The 20,045-nt window shown below is 39.3% G+C and overlaps 1 pseudogene; it reads left to right on the top strand.

Moving 5' to 3' along the window:
• Positions 1 to 1,259: 1,259 nt before the first annotated feature.
• On the top strand, positions 1,260 to 19,752 carry LOC101015269 (annotated as a pseudogene).
• Positions 19,753 to 20,045: the final 293 nt, after the last annotated feature.

Here is a 20,045-nt window from a genome sequence, read left to right as displayed (position 1 = left end):
ACGTTGTTGATATGTGGCTTGCTTTGATCAATAACATGTGAGAAGTGATATACATTACTTCTATGTTGAGTCATATGATACAGAGGTAAGGCAACTGGTATCCACAAAGGCGTCTAACAGGGAGGCGGCTTGACCAGGAAGGAAGCCCAGGGCTTGGAATTAGGACATCTGGATTCAATTCCTGGCTCTGCCTCTTACTACCTGACAGGCCTAGGGCCAGTTGCTGGGCTTCAGTTGGCATCAACTTCTTCCTTGGGAGAATGGGTTCAAATGACGGATTTGTACTGATGTCACATTCATTGTCTTTTCATCCTGCTGTAGTATAACATGGATCAACCACACAATAATAATCTCTTAAAAGAGAACGCCTTGTCCCAAATTGAGTCCTTTTTTGCCTGTATGTGTCCCGTTGATTAAATTTTGTATTTGTCCCTGTACTTATTCATTACGTTGAGGTTTTTTCCCCCTAAAAATGAATATTCCTTCCATGAACCAAAGCAGCGAAAAATCCACTCATTCTAATTTTTAACAGAACAATTCCATTGGCTGAAAAAGAAAAAAAAAAAAAGAATGCTGTCTCAGGAGTGACTTGGAAGGTGCAGGAGAAACACCAACACCTCAGGATCTTGGATAAATGCAGACTCTTTGGAGTGTGTTGAGGGTTTTGATGGAGACATTTTGTAAAAGGAGCTGCAATGCACTGTTTTAGTTCCCCCTCAAGTCCTCCATGCTGCATTTCAGAACTCCCAGTTGAGCTCTTCACCTGCCCTGGTCACTTTCTTTTCCTTCTTCCGTGGGAGAAAGATTGTATTCCACTTGAGTTATACCAACCAGATTTCCTGAGCTAAGACCGCCAAGGACGTAGTTGTGATAAAAAGTGAGAAGCCTAGGGTGAGGGTGCCTTTATAAATGGCCACTAGTCAGACCAAGAGTTGCAGTGCTTTCAAAATCATCATGTAGGCCGGATGCAGTGGCTCACACTTGTAATCCCAGCTCTTTGGGAAGTCAAGGCAAGAGAATCACCTGAGCCCAAGTAGTAATACCTTGTCTCTACAAAAAAATCAGAAAATTAGCTGGGCATGGTGTCCTGTACCTGGGGTCCCAGCTACCCAGAAGGCTGAGGTGGGAGGATTATTCAAGCCTGAAAGGTAGAGGCTGCAGTGAGCTGTGATCATGCCACTGCACTCCAGCCTGGGTGACAGAGTGAGACCCTGTCTCAAAAAAAAAAAAAAAAAGCACCATGTTGCTCTAAGTTAGCGATGTGTCTGGAAGTCAGTCGGCTGGACACGTCTTCTAAAGGGTAAAGTTCTGGCACTGGGAGAGAAATAAAAAAGGACCCCTCCCCCCGAGAATGGTGACTTGGAGCTGTGATACAAGAAGTACCTAACTAAAATAGTGCCATGTCCTGGATTTCCTAGGCAATGTCCTGTGACCTCTTAGCAATCTCTATGACTGATGGCGACATCAATTTCATAATGGATGGCCATGACAGGAGCAGGTGGGAGGGCTAGCCTCCGCAACCCTGGGACAGGGTCTAGATTTCTCAGAGCTGTCCTTCTGTATGGACATTGCTTTGCTTCCTGGGTCAGCTGAAGGAGGGAAGGATGGCAAAACATTCTTCCACGTTGAAAGTCTTTCAGGACAGAGCTGTGTCTGATAATTTAGTATTTGGGCCTTCAGGGACATAAGGGATATTCCTGAAGTTTTGCTGGCTGGTTAAAGCTTTTTAAACTAATACATGCAAAATGAAAATATGCCCCTTCCTACCTTCACCAAGAAAAAAAGTAGGACTCCATTCCCTTTCCCACAAATTTAGTGGCTTAAAACAACATAAATTTATTGTCTTAAAATATTATTATTATTATTAACTTTTAAAGATGGGTGCTCTGTCACTCGGGCTGGAGTACAGTGGTGCAATCACAGCTCACTGCATCCTTGAACTCCTGGGTTCAGGCAATCCTCCTGCTTCAGCCTCTCATGTTGCTGGGATTTAGGCATGAGCTGACATGCCATGCAAATTTATTATCTTGAAGTTGTGGAGGTCAGGTGTCCAAAATGAGTCTTTAGGGATAAAATCAAAATGTTGGCAAAGCTTTGTTTTTTCTGGAGTCTCTATGGGAGAATCATTTTCATACCTTTTCCAGCTTCTAGAAGTTACCCAAATTCCTTGGCTCATCGCCTCTTCCTTCATCTTCAAAGTGCATCGCTTCAACTTGCTTCCATAGTTACATCTTCTCTCTGACTCTCACGTTCCTGCCTCCCTCTGGTAAGGACCCTTGTAATTACATCGAGCCCATCCAGACTCTAGGATAATCTCCCCATCTTACAATCCTTAGCCTAATCATATCCACAAAATCTCTTTTGCTATGTAAGGTGACATATTTACAGGTTCCTAGGACTAGGACATGGACATCTTAGGAACCATTATTCTGTCTACCACACTTGGTAACATAATAATAGAAGCACAGAGATATAAAGTAAAAAGTGCAATCACCCCCAATAATTTCAACTGCTTCTGTTATCTAGTTCTTCTGCTTATTTGACACAAAATGCTACATAACTTGCTTCTATATCTCTATTTCTTGATTCATCAACTTAAAAAGTATATATTGACTCTCTGTGACAGAAACAATCAATGGGAAAAGGACTCCCTATTCAATGAATGGTGCTGGGGTAACTGGCCATATTCAGAAGATTGAAACTGCACCCCTTCCTTACACCATATACAAAAATCAACTCAAGATGGATTAAAGACTCAAATGTAAACCCTGTAAACCCTGGAAGAAAACCTAGGAAATACCATTCTGGTCATAAGCCCTGGCCAAGATTTCATGACAAAGATGCCAAAAGCAACTGCAACAAAACCAAAAATTGACAAGTGGGACCTGATTAAACTAAAGACCTTCTGCACAGCAAAAGAAACTATCATCAGAGTAAACAGACAACCTACAGAATGGGAGAATATATTTGCAAACCATGGCATCAGACAAAGGTCTAATATCCAGAATCTGTAAGGAACTTAAACAAATCAAGCAAAAAACAAAAACAAAAACAAAAAACCATTAAAAAGTGGGCAAAGGACATGAACACTTTTCAAAAGAAGCTATACACACAGCCAATGGGCATATGAAAAAGTGGTCAACATCACTAATCATTAGAAAAATGCAAATCAAAACCACAGTGAAATACTATCTCACACCAGTCAGATTAGCTATTATTAAAAAGTCAAAAAACAATAGATGCGGCCAGATGCAGTGGCTCATGCCTGTAATCCCATTACTTTGGGAGGCGAAGGTGGGCGGATCACCTGATGTCAGGAGTTCAAGACCAGCCTGGCCAACATGGTGAAACCCCATCTCTGCTAAAAATACAGAAGTTAGCCAGGCGTGGTGGTGCATGCCTGTAATCCCAGCTACTTGGGAGGTTGAGGCATGAAAATCACTTGATCCTGGGAGGTAGAGGTTGTAGTGAGTCAAGATCGTGCCACTGCACTCCAGCCTGAACAACACAGTGAGAGTCCATCTAAAACAACAACAACAACAACAACAACAACAACGACGACGACAGAGGCTGGTGAGGTTGCACAGAAAAGGGAACACTTATACACTGCTAGTGGGAATGTAAATTACTTCAGTCACTGTGGAAAGCAGTTTGGCAATTTCTCAGATAACTTAAAACAGAACTACCATTGGACCCAGCAATCATATTATTATGTGTATACCCAAAGGAATATAAATCATTGTACCACAAAAAGACACATACACGCATAGGTTCATTGCGTTCAATAGCAAAGAGATAGAATCAATCTAAATGCCTATCAACAATAGATTGGATAAAGAAAATGTGGCATATATACACCATGGGATACTACATGGCCATAAAAAATTAGTTCATGTCCTTTGCAACAGCACAGATGCAGCTGGAGGCCATTGTTCTAAGTGAACTAACATAGGAACAGAAAACCAAATACTGCAGGTTCTCGCTTGTAAGTGAGAGCTAAACACTGAATACACGTGAGTACGAAGAAGGGAACAACAGATACCAGAGCGTACTAGAGGGTGGAGGATGGGAGGAGGGTAAAGATCGAAAAACTAATTACTGGGTGACAAAGTAATCTGTGCACTAAACCCCTGTGATATGCAATTTACCTATATGACAAACTTCTACATGTACCTCTGAACCTAAAATAAAAGTTTGAAAAGTATCTATTGAATCTCTGAATTTAACACAGCTGCCTCCCTTCTCTTGCCCCTTGACACTTCCTTACTTCTTTAATTTAGTTATAGTTTAAATAACTTTTTTTTTTTAGACAGAGTTTCATTCTTGTTGTCCAGGCTGTAGTGCAATGGCATGATCTCAGCTCACCGCAACCTCCGCCTCCTGGGTTCAAGTGATTCTCCTGCCTCAGCCTCCTGAGTAGCTGGGATTACAGGTATGCACCACCAAGCCTGGCTAATTTTGTGCTTTTAGTATAGATGGGGTTTCGCCATGTTGGTCAGGCTGGTCTCAAACTCCTGACCTCGTGATCTGCCCACCTCAGCCTCCCAAAGTGCTAGGATTACAGGCGTGAGCCACCGCGCCTGGCTTAAATAACTCTTTTTTCCCTTTTTTAATGTGTAGAATAGAGATGGCATCTCACTATGTTGCCGAGGCTGGTCTCAAACTCTTGGTCTCAAGTGATCCTCCCACCTCAACCTCCTAAAGTGCTGGGATGATAGGCGTGAACCACCACACCCAGCTTTATCTAACTTTTGACACTGACTTTCAGCACTCTTTATTGATTACTCACGTGTAAGATGTGAAAATTATTGTACCTGTACTACTTTCCTCCATTTTCCCTCTGACTCCTCTACGCTTGGCTTCTGTCAGTGATATCACTAGTTGCACATTGTTAAAGATTATTTTTCTGTAATTATAATTAAACCTTTCATGTGCTTTGTGTATAGATTTATTCTAAAATTGAACATTAATCAGTGGGACTTTCAATATAATGATGATGAAGATATTAACTACTGAAGAATCAAGTGAGGTGTTAGACCTATAGAAAAGAAAATACAATCCTACATCATTGAAACTGTACTGCTTGGGAAAAAAAAGATTGTAAGCATCAAAATCAAGTGGAATCTTTTTCCCGTTGAGCAATTACTCATTATCAGTCTACATTTTAATTTGCCTTATACAGACCCATGACTTTCTTGGATAGCCTTTTTTTTTTTTTTAACTGGGTACTCTATTTCTTTTCTTTTCTTTTTTTGACTGTCATGTTCAAGGAAGAGAAGAAAAATATCTTAGTATCCTATTCAAACCGTATGTTTTGTAAATGCCACTTAAAAAGAAAGTTATTCATGTTAGATTCGTGTTCATTCTTGGATTCCATTTTCATTTTGCTAGAATGACACCTGAAGTAATTTTTTCAGAAATGGTGCATTGGAGGTTAACTCTTTGGGTCTTTACTTCTTTGGAAATGCTGATAATTGTTTGGCCGGGTATGGAATACTTGGTGAGAAATTAATTCTCTCAGAAATTTGAATTGTCATTTCATTTCCTCTAGATTCATTGCTGCTACTCAGTACTCTGTCGCCAATAGATGTTCCTGACAGCTGATGATGAGAATGGAAACTGTTTGCATTTTCACCAGAAGCTTGTGAGTATGCTGATTTCCCTACAGTCTTGCTGGTAGAATGTGCTGCCAAATGTATGGATTTTTGTCAAAGTCGAAGGTCGAAAATGATATTCAGTTTAGTTTAAGTTCATATTTACATTATTATTATTATTTTTAGAGATGGGCTCTTGCTGTGTAGCCCAGCCTGGTCTTGAACTCCTGGGCTCAACCAATCCTCCCATCTTAGCCTTCCAAAGTGCTGGTATTACAAATGTGAGCCCCTGCGCCTAGCCTCTTTTTGCTTTCTTATTTACTTATATAAACTTTTGATTCCGTTTCTTCCAGAAGTCTATTATATAAACAAGTTTTCCATTTTTACTTATCACTTTTTTTGTTGGTTTTGTTTTGTTTGTTCGTTTTGTTTTTGAGACAGGATGTCTGTCACTCAGGCTGGAGGGCAGTGGCACAATCTTGGCTCACGGCAGCCTGGACCCCCTGGGTGCAAGTGATTCTCCCACTTCAGCCTTCTCAGCAGCTGGGACCACAGGCACCCACCACCACACCCGGCTAATTTTTATATTTGTAGAGATGGGGTTTTGCCATGTTGCTCAGGCTGGTCTTGAACTCCTGCACTCAAGCAATCTGCCTACCTCAGCCTCCCAAAGTGCTGGGATTACAGGTGTGAGCCACTACACCCAGTCTTTTTCTTCAGGACTCTAATATACTCTTCTTTTTTTAATGATATAAGTATTGTCACAAGACCAAACTTACACATCTTACTTCTTTGTTAGGATGAGTGTACCCTGGGAGACTCCCTGGACTCTGACATGTCCCTTCTTGCAGATACCTTGTGGTCTCCACTCTGATTCCTACCACCATCACAGCTGAAGCTCAAGCTGGCCTTGATGACATGTTCATTCTTCCTTTCAGTATTGGTTAGTGCTTCCTCAAATATCCAGGAATAACACAAATCTAATGAGAAATAAAAATTATAATCTTACTCTCACTAAAATGGCCATAATAAAAAAATAATAGATGTTGGCATGGATGCAGTAAAAAGGGAACACTTCTACACTGCTGGTGGGAATGGAAACTAGTACAACCACTATGGAAAACAATGTGGAGAAGCCTTAAAGAACTCAAAATAGAACTACCATTTGATCCAGCAATGCCACTACTGGGTATCTACCCAGAGAAAAAGAAGTCATTATATGAAAAAGATACTTGCACATGCATGTTTATAGCAGCACAATTTGCAATTGCAAAAATATGGAAGCTGCCCAAATGCCCATCCATCAATGAGTGGATAAAGAAACTGTGATATATATATGATGGAATACTACTAAGAATACTAAAAGGGAATGAATTAATGGCATTTGCGGCAACCTGGATGGAATTGGAGACTATTATTCTAAGTGAAGTTACTCAGGAATGGAAAACCAAACATCGTATGTTCTCACTCATAAGTGGGAGCTAAATTATGACCATGCAAAGGCATAAGAATGATACAATGGACTTTGGGGACTTGGGGAGAAAGGTGGGAAGGGGGTGAGGGATAAAAGACTACAAATTGGGTCAAGTGCATACTGCTGTGGTGATGGGGGCACCAAAATCTCACAAATCACCACTAAAGAACTTACTCATGTAACCAAATACCACCTGTTCCCTCAGAACCTATAGAAATAAAAACTTAAAAAAACAAAAATAAAAAAGAAATAAAAATTGTAAAACTTTTCTGAAGGAAATATATGAAGGCATATGAATTAAAAGAGATACTATGTTCCTGAAAGGGAAAATTTAATAGTTCTCTCTAAATTAATTATTTGCTACATTCCAATAAAAGTAAAAATTAATTCTTTTCCAACTTGAAAAGGTATTTTATTTTATTTTATTTTATTTTATTTTATTTTATTTTATTTTTAAGACAGTGTCTTGCTCTCTCGCCCAGGCTGGAGTGCAGTGGCGTGATCTCAGCTCACTGCAGCCTCCGCTCCCTAGGTTCAAATGATTCTCCTGCCTCAGCCTCCCAAGTAGTTAGGACTACAGGCGCACGCCACCATGCATCGCTAGTTTCTGTATTTTTAGTAGAGATGCGGTTTCACCTTGTTGGCAAGGCTGGTCTCGAACTCCTAGACTCAAGTGATCTGCCTGCTTTGGTCTCCCAAAGTGCTGGAATTACAGGGGTGAGCCACCGCAGCTGGCCTGAAAAGGTATTTTAGAGGTAATCAGGAAGATTTCTGAAAACCTTGTAATGAAGAGTAGTGCGTAAATCATCATCTAAAGTTATAGTAGCTAAACCAACATGATGCCAGTGAAGACTAGTGGAATAAAACTAAGACCTACAACAAGGCCAAGTACACATGAGAATTTAGTTTATGGTAAAATGACATTTCAAATTAGATGGAGAAGGCTAAAAATATTTTTAAAAATGGTAGCATGAGCTGCTTCAACAAAAGTACCAAAAATGCAGCCTAAAATGGTGCTACTCTAAGTGTGGTTTACACACTGATGTTGATCCACAGCCTGTTCAAGGGCCATGATGAGGTAGGTTCTAAAATTGAGTGTAAGCATCTAGAAACTTTTAGAGGAATTTACATTGCAGTGATCTCCCCCTGTGTGGTTGTTGGGCCAATCTTGCTGAACAGTGTATGTTGCCGTCTGGATGATGAGGACACGTGTGGTGTGGTGATGGTCATGGCGTCTACACAGGCTAGTCAAGGGCAGTAGGACTCTTTTACAAGTAAGAACTGAATGTGAAAATACTGAGTTAAGTCTGGGAAAATGTGATCGCATTTTAAACATTTTTATAACGTGCTACTTTTAATAATGATTCTATTTTTAATCAATTGTATTTGAAATTCACAGTTTAACATTATTAGCCCAATTCGATAAATACATTTTTGTTGCTTGTTTTTTAGCTTTGTATTATGAAATACTTTCAGGCCCACAGAAAAGTTATGAGAAAATGTAGAACACCCTTGTATACTCTTTAGCCATATTTTGTTGTTGTTACTTGTAATATTTTATCACATTTGTGTTATTTGCCCTTTCTCTGTATGTACATACGTGGCTGATGGTACTTTCTGACAATGGCCACAGTGGTAGCCATTGTCCCACAGGCTTTTCTAGAATCTTGCTGTCCCCATCAAGAGATGCATCTTAGCCCCTCCTCTTGGATTTGAGACTGCTACAACCAGTAGAATATGGCCACAGTGAGGCTACACGACTTCTGAGGTTAGGTCCTAGAAAGGATACAACTTCTGCCTTGTTACCTCTCCTGAGACACCCTAGGAGCCCAAATGCCAGTTAGTGAGGAAGCCTAGGACATATGAGGAGGCCACAGGTAGGTTTTCTAGTCAACAGCATCAGCATCGGCTTGGTGGACAGCCAGCATTCACCACCAGACAAGGGAGTGGCGATTCCACCCCCAACCCTTTGTGGCTTCCAGCTGAGGCCCCAGGTATCGTGGAGCAGAGACAAGCCTCCCATGCTGTTTTCTGTCCAAATTCCTGATACACAGAAACCACAAGCATAGTAACTGGTTGTTTTAAGTCACTGCATTTTTGGGGTAGTTACTCAGCCATGTTAACTAGAACTACATGTTAATAATCTTTTTTCTCTTTTTTCTGAACCATTAAGGGAATTCATTAGGGATACGATCCTCATTACCTCTTAATGTTTTTTAAAAGCAAGGGGAGTTTCCTGCATAACCACAGAGCAGCCATCAAAATCAGGAAATCAATGTTGAGACAATACCGCCTTCGAATCCATGGATCCCACTCACGTTGTCCCAACAGTGTCCCATCCAGCTCTAGGCTCTGATCCAGACCATATGTAGCACTTGGTGTCTTGAGTTTCTTTCAATCTGGAACTCAGCCTCCATCTGGCTTTTATAACCTTAGCAGTTTTGAAGAACACGGCAATTTACTCTGTAGAATGTCCCTCAGTTTGGATTTGTCTGACATTTGTTCATGGATATTTCTTCATTTCCTCATAGGTTTCCTCAGGTTATGTACTTTTTTTCAGAAGTTTTATAGAAGTGCTTCTGTGTTCTTCTCAGGGCATTAAATTAGGAGGCAGATGATTTTACTGTTTATCGCTTGGTTAAAATTGTGGCTGCTAAGTTCTCAGCTGTAAAGTTAATACACATATCGTACTTATTATTTTGTGTAAATTTTCTGTTCTTTATCAAAATCTCACCCACTAGTTTTAGTGTCCATTTGTGATTCTTTGCTTTAATCAGCAGTTACTACAGTGGTTGCTAAATATTGATTTTTAAATTTCATTATTCCCTCCACATTATTTATTTATATATTTATTTATTTGTAGAGATGGGGTCTCACTATGTTGCCCAGGCAGACCTTGAACTTCTGGTTTCAAGTGATTGTCCTGCCTTAGCTTCCCAAAATGTTGGGATTACAGATGTGAGTGACCACGCCCAGCCCCATCCACATTTATCAGTTGGCATTCTACCATAAGGTAGAATTCTTTCTGTATGCGTGTGTGTGTGTGTGTGTGTGTGTGTGTGTGTGTGTGTATGTATACATGTCTCAAGATTCCTATTTCAATCAATGTACTATAATGTTACTTTTTTTTTTTTTTGAAGCAAGGTCTCATTGCATTGCCCAGGTTGGAGTATAGTAGCACAATCATGGCTCATTGCAGCCTCGACCCCCTGGGCTTGAGTGATCCTCCTGCTTCAGCCTCCCAAGTAGCTGACCCTACAGGTGTATGGCACTACATTCGGCTAATTGAAAAAAAAAAAAAAAATTATAGAGATGAGGTCTTGAGCATCTTTTCATATGTTCATTAGTCATTTGCATATCTTTTTTGGTGAAGTGTCTGTTCAGTTTTTTAAATGTGATTGTCTTTTTATTATTGAGTTGTAAGACATATATCCTGGTATAAGTCTTTTGTTAGATACATATTATAAATAATTGCAAATAATACTCCCATCCTGTGGCTTGTCTTTTGATTTTCTTAATGATGACTTTTGAAAAGAAAATAAATATACTTTATATAGGTTAAGCTTTTTGTGTCCCATATGAGACAATTTTGCCTACCTTAATGTTATAAAGATTTTCTCTACTACGTTTTCATTTAAAAGTCTTGTAATTGCTGTTTTTCCATTTAGGTTTACAATATATTTCTAGGTTTTGTGATTGTGTGAGGTAAGGATTAATGATCTTTTTTCCCTATACGGATATACAACTGTTCTAGCACAATTTCTGAAAAAGACTTTCCTTTCTTTATTGAATTCCCTTAGTACATTTGTAGAAAATGAATTGACCATATATAAATGAGTCTATTTCTAAATTCGCTATTCTGTACATTGATCTTTTTGCTTTCACCAATACTACATTGTCTTAATTTTTGTAGCTTTATAGTAAATCTTGAAAACAGATATTTTCCTCCAATTTCTTTTTTGTTTCTTTTTGAAACAGGATCTCACTCTGTCACCCAAGCTGCATTGCAGTGGCACAATGATGGCTCACTGCAGCCTCAATTTCCTGGTTTCAAGTGATCCTCTCACCTCAGCCTCCTGAGTAGCTGGGACTACAGGTATGTGCCTCCATGCCTGCCTGATTTTTTAAATTTTTATTAGAGATGAGGTCTTTCTATGCTACCCAGGCTGGTCTCAAACTCCTGAGCTTAAGCAATCCTACACACCTTGGCCTTCCAAAATATTGGGATTACAGTTGTAAGCCACCATGCCTGGCCTCTCCAACTTTATATTTTTAAAAATGACTTTTCTGTTCTAGGTCTGCAGGAATTCCAATCATACATTTTAGAATTAGCTTGTGAATTTCAACAAAGATACTTGCAGGAATTTTGATGGGGATTCCATTGACTCGCTAAGTCAATTTGGGAAGAACTGAGAATATCGAGTTTTCCTATCCTTGAGCATGCTATATTGCTCCATTTACTAAGGTCTTCTTTAAGTTTTTTCAACAATATTCTATTCTTTTCAGTGAAGAAGTCTTGCATGTCTTTTGGTAAATTTAATGTAGCCAATTTTAAAAAACTTTATGTATTATTTGTTATATTTATTGAAATATAATATTATTGACTCTAATAATAAGATATTTGGGGTTTGTCTTTGTTTTTTATCTACTTCATGATTTCTAATAATTTAATTTTATAATATTTCCTAAGAGCATCAGTTCATGAGAGATTGTCCTATACCACAGATAGCTTGTAAAGCACTTGTCTAGAGATATAAAGTCTAGTTCTGGTAAGTGCTTTCAGCTCTCATCATCTTCCAAGCATTGAGAAAGAGGCAAAAAGAGCCAAAACAGTGCATGCTGAACTCTTCTGAGAAACTATATGGAAGCGGCACATATCAATCCTGTTTATATCCCATGCCATACCTAGCTGCAAGGGAGGCTGGAAAATCTAGCTTTAGCTGGCTGACATGGATCCAGTAACAGCTATTACTATGGAAGGAGGGAAACATGGAGATTAGGGGGAACTATTGGCAGTCTGCCACTATTGTTCCTTTTGGACAAGTAAAAGTTAATGCACTCTTCCCTTCCACTGTGCAGAGCCTCCTTCAGTGAGACATCTCAAAATCTAATCCAGTTTAATGGCTAGGATCTCAAGGTGATGTGCATTCTTCTCCACCAAGTTTGGAGATGGCTACGCATGGTCTTATGACCTACAAAAAATCACATCATCTGTATCTCTTCCTATGTATGCAATATGAAATGGCGGACTAGGACCAGCACAACTGTTATAAAGATCCTTACTTGGAAAAGCAAAGAATGTAAAGTACACAGCAACCAGTGGTCCATAGCAATGATCAAATCTGGAAGCATTTGATTGTGAAGACTCCCTGCCCTAGCTAGCAATGGAGTGATATTTTGGCTGGACTCTGGTTCTACTCTTTGGGAAGAATCGTCTTGTCTGTTGTTCTCTGTGGCCCCTAATTCTGCAGTGACACTAGACACTAGAGAGTCTGGCCCATTTGAAGTCTGTGTAGTTTTCACCACCTGCTTCCTCTTGGTGCAGGATACACTCAGCTCTTCCCAGGGGAGGCAATCCAAAGTCTTATCAAACTATTGTATCTGGTTCAAAGTCCAGGATCTCAGGTTGATGCACAGTCTTTTCAATGATGTGTTGGAGGCTTTATAGTCTGTTCTAGGAACTAGCACTCACCATTTCTTCTCCCAATTCATTGGCCAGAACTTTACACATGGCCATACCTGACTGCAAGAGTAGGAAATGTAGACTTCAGCTGGATGGCTTTGTCCTTGGCTAAAACTTAAGGAATCTCTTATTAGATAAAGAATATTCATGAATAGTCAGTTTCTGTCACACCAGGGCAGGCTGTCTCTCAGATACACCACACTGGCTCAAACATGGACCTCAGCATGATTCCATGATTCACGTACACATATAAATGCATACACACACAAAGCTTTTGTTGGTGATAATAGATTATTTAGTTTGGGGAAATTTATGCCATTATGTAACACATGATTAAAGTTATGATATTAGACTTTTTAAAAACAGCTTTATTAGGGTATAATTTTTTTCTTTTTTTTTGAGATGAGATCTCATTCTGTTGCCCAAGCTGGAGTGCAGTGGCACAATCATGGCTCACTGCAGCCTCAGCCTTCTCAGGTTCAGGTGATTCTCCCACCTCAGTTTTTGTATTTCTGGTAGGGACAGGATTTTACCATGTTGCCCAGGCTGGATTTGAACTCCTGGACTTAAGCTATCCTCCTGCCTTGGCCTCCCAAAGTGCTGGAATTACAGGTGTGAGTTACCGCACCTGGCCTGGGGTATGACTGATATACATGAAACCACACTCATTGAATGTATATAATTTGATAAGTTTGGACATCACATGCACCAGTGATACCAACACTACAGTCAAGGTAATAAACATATCAATCACCTCTAAACGTTTCCTTATGTCCCTTTGACGTGTGTGTGTGTGTGTGTGTGTGTGTGTTAAGAACACTTATGAAATCTTCACTCTTTACAAATGTTTAAGTGTACAACACTGTATTGTTAACTATAGGCACAATGTTGTATAGCAGATCTCTAGAACTTACTCATTTTGTGTAACTATAATTTTACACCCATTGAACAGCTCTCCATTCTTCCCTTGGCCCCATCTGCTGGAAAGTACCATCCTATTTTCTACTTCTATGTTTTACTATTTTAGGTACCTTACATAAATGGAATCATGTCGTGTCTGTCCTTTTGTGTCTGGCTTATTTCATTTAGCATAATGTCTTCCAGTCCATACCTGTTGTTGCAAACGGCAGAATTTTCTTCTCTTTTAAGGCTGAATAACATTCGTGTGTGTGTGTGTGTGTGTGCATGTGCATGTGCCACGTTTTTAAGCTACTCATCTCTTGATGAAAGTTTGTGTTGTTTCTGTATCTTGGCTACTGCAAAAAGCGCTGTAATGAGCATGGGAGAGCACGTATCTCTTCAAGGTCCTGATTTCCATTCTTCTGGATAAATTCCCAGAAGCAGGACTGCTGGATCATATGGCAGTAACGATCCAGCACTTTCTTTTTCTTTAAAGACCCTCAGACATTTCATTATGCTTTTAAACTCGCCTTCTGCTTTTCTCTTTACTTTTCTCACTCTGTATTTCCAGATTACTGCTTATTCCTAATGCTGGGTGGCTTAGCTTTCTATTTGTGTTCTTAACCACTTATTATGCCCTGACAGTCTCACTTTCCACCCAAGTGATTTTTTTAAGCAATTTTGCTAAGCGGAAATTATTCTCCTCTAAAAGGAAATCAGTGGCCAAATTTAAAAATTATGATTGTCTTTTACCCTGCTCTGAGTTTGTGCATGGTAAAGAAGAGATTGGAAAGAAAAATATATTAGATTGGTGCAAAGATAATTGCGATTTTTGCCATTACTTTTAATGGCCAAAAGTAAATGGCCATTTGCTTTTAATGCTATTACTTTTAATGGCAAAAGCCTGCACTTACTTTTCCATCAACTAATACAAAAAATATAAAGTACAAGTAATTGTAGAGTAAGATTGTGAACATTTTACTTTTTCTCTTTTACAAATTTATTATTATAAAAATGTATTTCCTTGATCATAGGAAAAATATAACAGATGTATTTAAAAAAGCAGTATTTTTTCCTGAAAATCGGCAAACACTTGGCATAAATTACATTCAACCTACCCTGTCTACATTTCCATATGTAAAAAAATAGAAAAGATCTAATGAGAATAGCTAAAATTCACTGGGTGCTGACTATGTGCTAGGCAATACACTAGATACTGTATATGAATTAACTAAGTCACTATTTATAACAACCCTATAGAGCAGGTACTGTTTTTATTATTTTCATTTTATACATAAGAAACTAAAGCACAAAGAGCTTATTACTTGTGCGAGCTCACACAGCTAATGAGAATAATAATCAAACAAATACATACAGCACTTACTATATTAGAGTGCTTCTCTAAGTAAGTGCTTTATATATAATAATGCCATTTAATTCTCACATGAACCCAGTGTGACAGACAATATTATGGCCCCCATTGATAGATGAGTAAATTGAGGCCCAGGAAGGTTTAGAAACTTGCCTCAGGCTCCTCAGCTAGTAAGTGGTGGTATGGGTTGGATCTGCGGCTCTGCCCAAATCTCATGTTGAATTGTAATCTCCAGGGTTGGAGGCGGGGCCTGGTGGGAGGTGATGGGCTCATAGGGGTGGATTTTTCATGAATGGTTAGCATTATCCACCTGATGCTATTCTTGTGATAGTGAGTGAGTTCTTGCGAGCTCTTGTTCTTTAAAAGTGTGTTGTAATGTCAGAATAGCCTTGCTCTCTCTTGCCCCTGCTTTCACCACGTAAACTGCCTGCTTTACCTTCCATCATGAGTAAAAACTCCCTGAAGCCTCCCCAGAAGCAAATGCTGTCGTACTTCCCGTACAGCCTGCAGAACTGTGAGCCAATTAAACCTCTTTTCTTTTTAAATCACCCAGTCTCAGGTATTTCTTTACAGCAATGCAAGAATGGACTAATACAAGTGACAAGGCTGGATTTGAATCTGGACATTTTGGGTGCAGGTCCACGCTCCTAAGCTTTGCACTCCTAAACATTAACATGCACTACATGGGCTTGAATTGTAAAGTTAACAAGTTTATCCTGTCAAATGAGAGGGTTCTTGCAGAGACTACCTTTGAGAATACCAGTATCAGGGAGGTAAACCCTGGTGAATAAGCTCTGCTACTGCTTGGTCATTATGTGTGTTAAGTTGGTGGAATTGAATTTCCATGGAATCTAGTTGGGTGCATCTATTCACAGCAGGGCAGGAGGACTCCTAGGAGGGCAGGGTTTGAATTACAGCAACCTAAAAATGAAGTGAGACCCTTGCCTGGAAAGTAAACACCGGAATGCTTATTCAAAAAGCAGAGCCTGGATTTGTTAGGCTCTCTCGAGAGATGCCATAATTATGAAAGGCCTTATCCCTGCTGGCTTCCTGTGCACAGCAAAGCCTAATGATGCTGGCAGGTCATACAAGCTTGCACTAATGGGCTCATGTTTTATTTATTCAGGTGCTGATTTGACATTGCCTAGCCCTAGTGAATCTATGGATTTGGAAATAACTGGGTTCTCTCTCCATACTGTGATGTTATCTCCAAAAATGAAGGAAATGAGAAACAGGAAAGGTCTTGAGATTCCCTGCAGATCGCTCCTATAGTTTACAATAAGAATTCAAATACTACAAAAAGCATTAGGCAACATTTAAAACACAAATCACCAGTGTTTAACATGATATATTGCAAAGAAATTTCTGGCACCGAAAGTCTCTCTTTAAGCAACACTTCCACCCAGTGCCAACTAAATAATGTAACAGCATCTGGACTCTTTCTAAATTGAGCATGAAATTATGTATTTCTCCCATGACACAGATGATACCAAAAGGCAACGTTTCCTAAAATAAAAAATGAAGGGTGAATTAAGCAGGCTAAGGAAGACTCTTTCTTTTATTTATTTGTTGCCTTCTTTCTTTTATTTTTAAATAACTTTTATTGTTGAAATAAAACCTACCTACAAGAGTAAAAAATCATGGATGTATATCTGGGCACATTTTTACACATACGCAGAAAGATCCTACATATGTTAAAAGTATAATAAGCCAAAATTATGAATAGCTATATGGCAATAAGTTTGAAAATTTAGACAAAGTTGAAAAATTTTTTGAAAAACACAAATTACAATTTTTATACTAATCTTAAGTGAAACTAAATACGTGAGTTCATAATGACGTTTTAAAATTTTGGCTCTCTTTGAAGGGTGATAGGGAGTCAACTCATTGTTTTTAATACTGTTTTTCTTAAAAATGAAAATAAGCATTTTTTCTGGCTTCCTTATAGAAATGGCACTAGATATTGTTAATTCCATCTACATGAGTAAATGGAACAAGCTCTCCTGTCCTCTGCATTTCCTATAAAATGGCGTTTGGACTGGGCACAGTGGCTAAAGCCTGTAATCCCAGGACTTTGGGAGGTTGAGGTCCACCCAGACTTTGTCAATGACTTATCTACTTTCTGTTTCTATGGATTTGCCTATTCTGGACATTTTATATAAATGAAATCTTATATGACCTCTGTAACTAGTGTTTTCAATGCTTATCCATGTTATGGAACATATCAATAGTTCTTTAATTTTTACTGGTAAATACTATTCCATTGTATGAATATACCACATTTTGTTTACTCATTTACCAGTAGAAGAATATTTGGATTGTTTTTACTTTTGAGCTATTATAAATAATTCCTCTACGAACATTTATATGCAAGTTTTGTGTGTACATATGGTATTTTTCTCTCTGATATATACCTAAGAATGGACTTGGTCTAGATAACTCTGAGTTTTTGTTTTTTGAAACGGAGTTTCACTCTTGTTGCCCAGGCTGGAGTGCAATGGCGAGATCTCGGCTCACCGCAACCTCCGCCTCCTGGATTCAAGCGATTCTCCTGCCTGAGTCTTCCTAGTAGCTGAGATTACAGGCACCCACCACCATGCCCCGCTAATAACTCAGAAAATTTTGAGGGTCTAGATAACTGTGAAAATTTAGGAACTACCAAACTGTTTTCCAACATGGCTACACGACTTTAAAATTTCATCTGCAAAAGATTAGGGTCCTGATTTCTCCACACCCTCACCAACACTTGTCTGTTTTTTTTATTATAGCCAGTCTGGTAAATATGAAATGGTATGTTATGGTGGTTTTTATTTGCATTTCTCTGATGGTTAATAATCTTGAGAATGTGTTTATGTGCTTACTGGTCATTTGTTTATCTCCTTTAGTAGTGAAATGTCTGTTCAAGTCTTTTTTTTTTTTTTTAATGTAGGGTCTCACTCTGTTTCCTAGGCTGTAGTGCAGTGGCCAGATCATAGCTCGCTGCAGCCTCCACCTCCCTTGCTCAAGTGGTCATCCCATCTCAGCGCCCCTCCCCTTACCCCCAGTAGCTGGGACTACAGGTGTGTGCCATCATGTCCAGCTAATGTTTGTATTTTTTGTAGAGATGGGGTTTTGCCATGTTGCCCAGGCTGCCATCCATTTTTTAAATTGAGTCGTTTGGGTTTTGTTGTTGATTTCTAGGAGTTCTTTATATATTCTGAATATTAATCCCCTCTCAGGTATGATTTGCAAATATTTTCTCTCATTCCCTGGATTGCTGTCTCACTCTATTGACGGTTCCTTTGATGCACCAAAGTTTTTAATTTTGATAAAGTTCTATTCATCTATTTTTAATATTGTCAGTTGCTCTTTTGGTGTCATATCTAAAAAAAACCCTTGCCTAACCCCAAGTCACAAATATTTACTCCTATGTTTTCTTCTAACAATTTAATATTTTAGCTCTCACATTTGGGTTTATGATTCATTTTGAGTTAATCTTTAAATATGGTGTAAGGTAGAGGTTCCAATTCAGTCTTTTGCTTGTAGATATTCACTTGTCCCAGCAATGTTTGTTGTATTCTTCCCCTATTGTTGTGTCTTAACATTCTTATTTATTTTTTCAATTTCTCCAACTTTTTATTTTATTTTATTTCCAACTTTTATTTTAGGTTCAGAGGGTGTATGTACAGGTTTGTTACATGGGTAAATTTCATGACCATTCATTGAAAATCAGATGGTCAACAGGCTGTGTACCAGCAAAGCAACAGTTGCAACAGCTGTGCCCCATTCTCCTAGGATAGTCTGAACCAGCACATGCGGTGCTGGGTGAGAGGATGGTGTGATAATTCCCTGCAAGAGATTATTTGAATATATTTTGCTCTATAAGGATGGAGTCATGTTTCAGATTGAGCAAGCTACGAAGCAGTGCTCAAAGATGACCCTGACAGAGCCCTAGGAGCCTCCTGACATTCCTCAGAACTCCACCTTTGAAGATCAATACTCTATTGGGGGCCCTCAGGTGCAGACCACTGTCCAGGTGTCATTGGACAGAAAGTCAGCCAGATCCTAGGAAATCTGGATTGGCATCTATACAGTCAAAGATTGTTACCCTGTCCGGAAAACATGTACCAAAAATTACTGTGTGACGCTGTCCAAGTGATTTTTGGACACATGGCTGGGCGCTAAAGAACCCTTGGTGTTTACCCCTCCCAGCACATGCCAGATGGCCCAAGCACAGAAGAAGAGCAAGAATTGTTCCTGGTGAGCCTGTAAACACACAGAAGTTATAGCACTGGATGTCAGTCGCCAATGGCTTCCACTGGAGATGGTTTTGAGACTGGTTGGGATGAGAATCTTTATTTGAGATAAATATAATTCTAGGAAGATACACATTGATGTGGGTGTTTGTGGCATGTTTGATTTTGACTACTCAAGGTATGTTTACAGAAGAAAATTGAATAGAGAGGATGTGGTAACATGGCCTGGCTAGGTGGCTAATATGAACACTTCACATATTTCCAATGCCTATTTGGGTCTGGGTTTTTTGCATGTGCAGGTATATATGCAGTGCAGTGCAATGCCATACAATGAAGGGAGAGGTCAGTAGCAGCAGTTTACCTTGGTAGGAAGGAGGATTAGTGACATTGTTCCACATTGTTGGTGATTAAAAAAAAGCAGAATGATTTTGGTTAAAAATAAAAGACAGTTGACTATGACTGTGAATGTTAAAAATTTATTTGTCTTTTTTTTTTTGAGACAGAGTTTCACTCTTGTCACCCAGGCCGGAGTGCAATGGTGCGGTCTCGGATCACTGCAACTTCTGCCTCAGCCTCCCCAGTAGCTAGGATTAGAGGCGTGTGCCACCAGGTCTCGCTAACTTATATTTTTAGTAGCGATGGGGTTTCATCATGTTGGCCAGGCTGGTCTTGAACTCCTGACCTTAGGTGATCCGCCCACCTCAGCCTGCCAGAATGCTGGGATTACAGGTGTGCGCCATCTTGCCCAGCTGTAATACATTTTCAAATGAAGAAGTGTAAGCCGGGT

The sequence above is a fragment of the Papio anubis genome, chromosome 8 (genome assembly GCF_008728515.1).
Source record: "Papio anubis isolate 15944 chromosome 8, Panubis1.0, whole genome shotgun sequence".
NCBI classification, from domain to species: Eukaryota; Metazoa; Chordata; class Mammalia; order Primates; family Cercopithecidae; genus Papio; species Papio anubis.
Note: the sequence above shows the minus strand (reverse complement) of the source record. Positions and strands in the feature narration are given on the sequence as shown.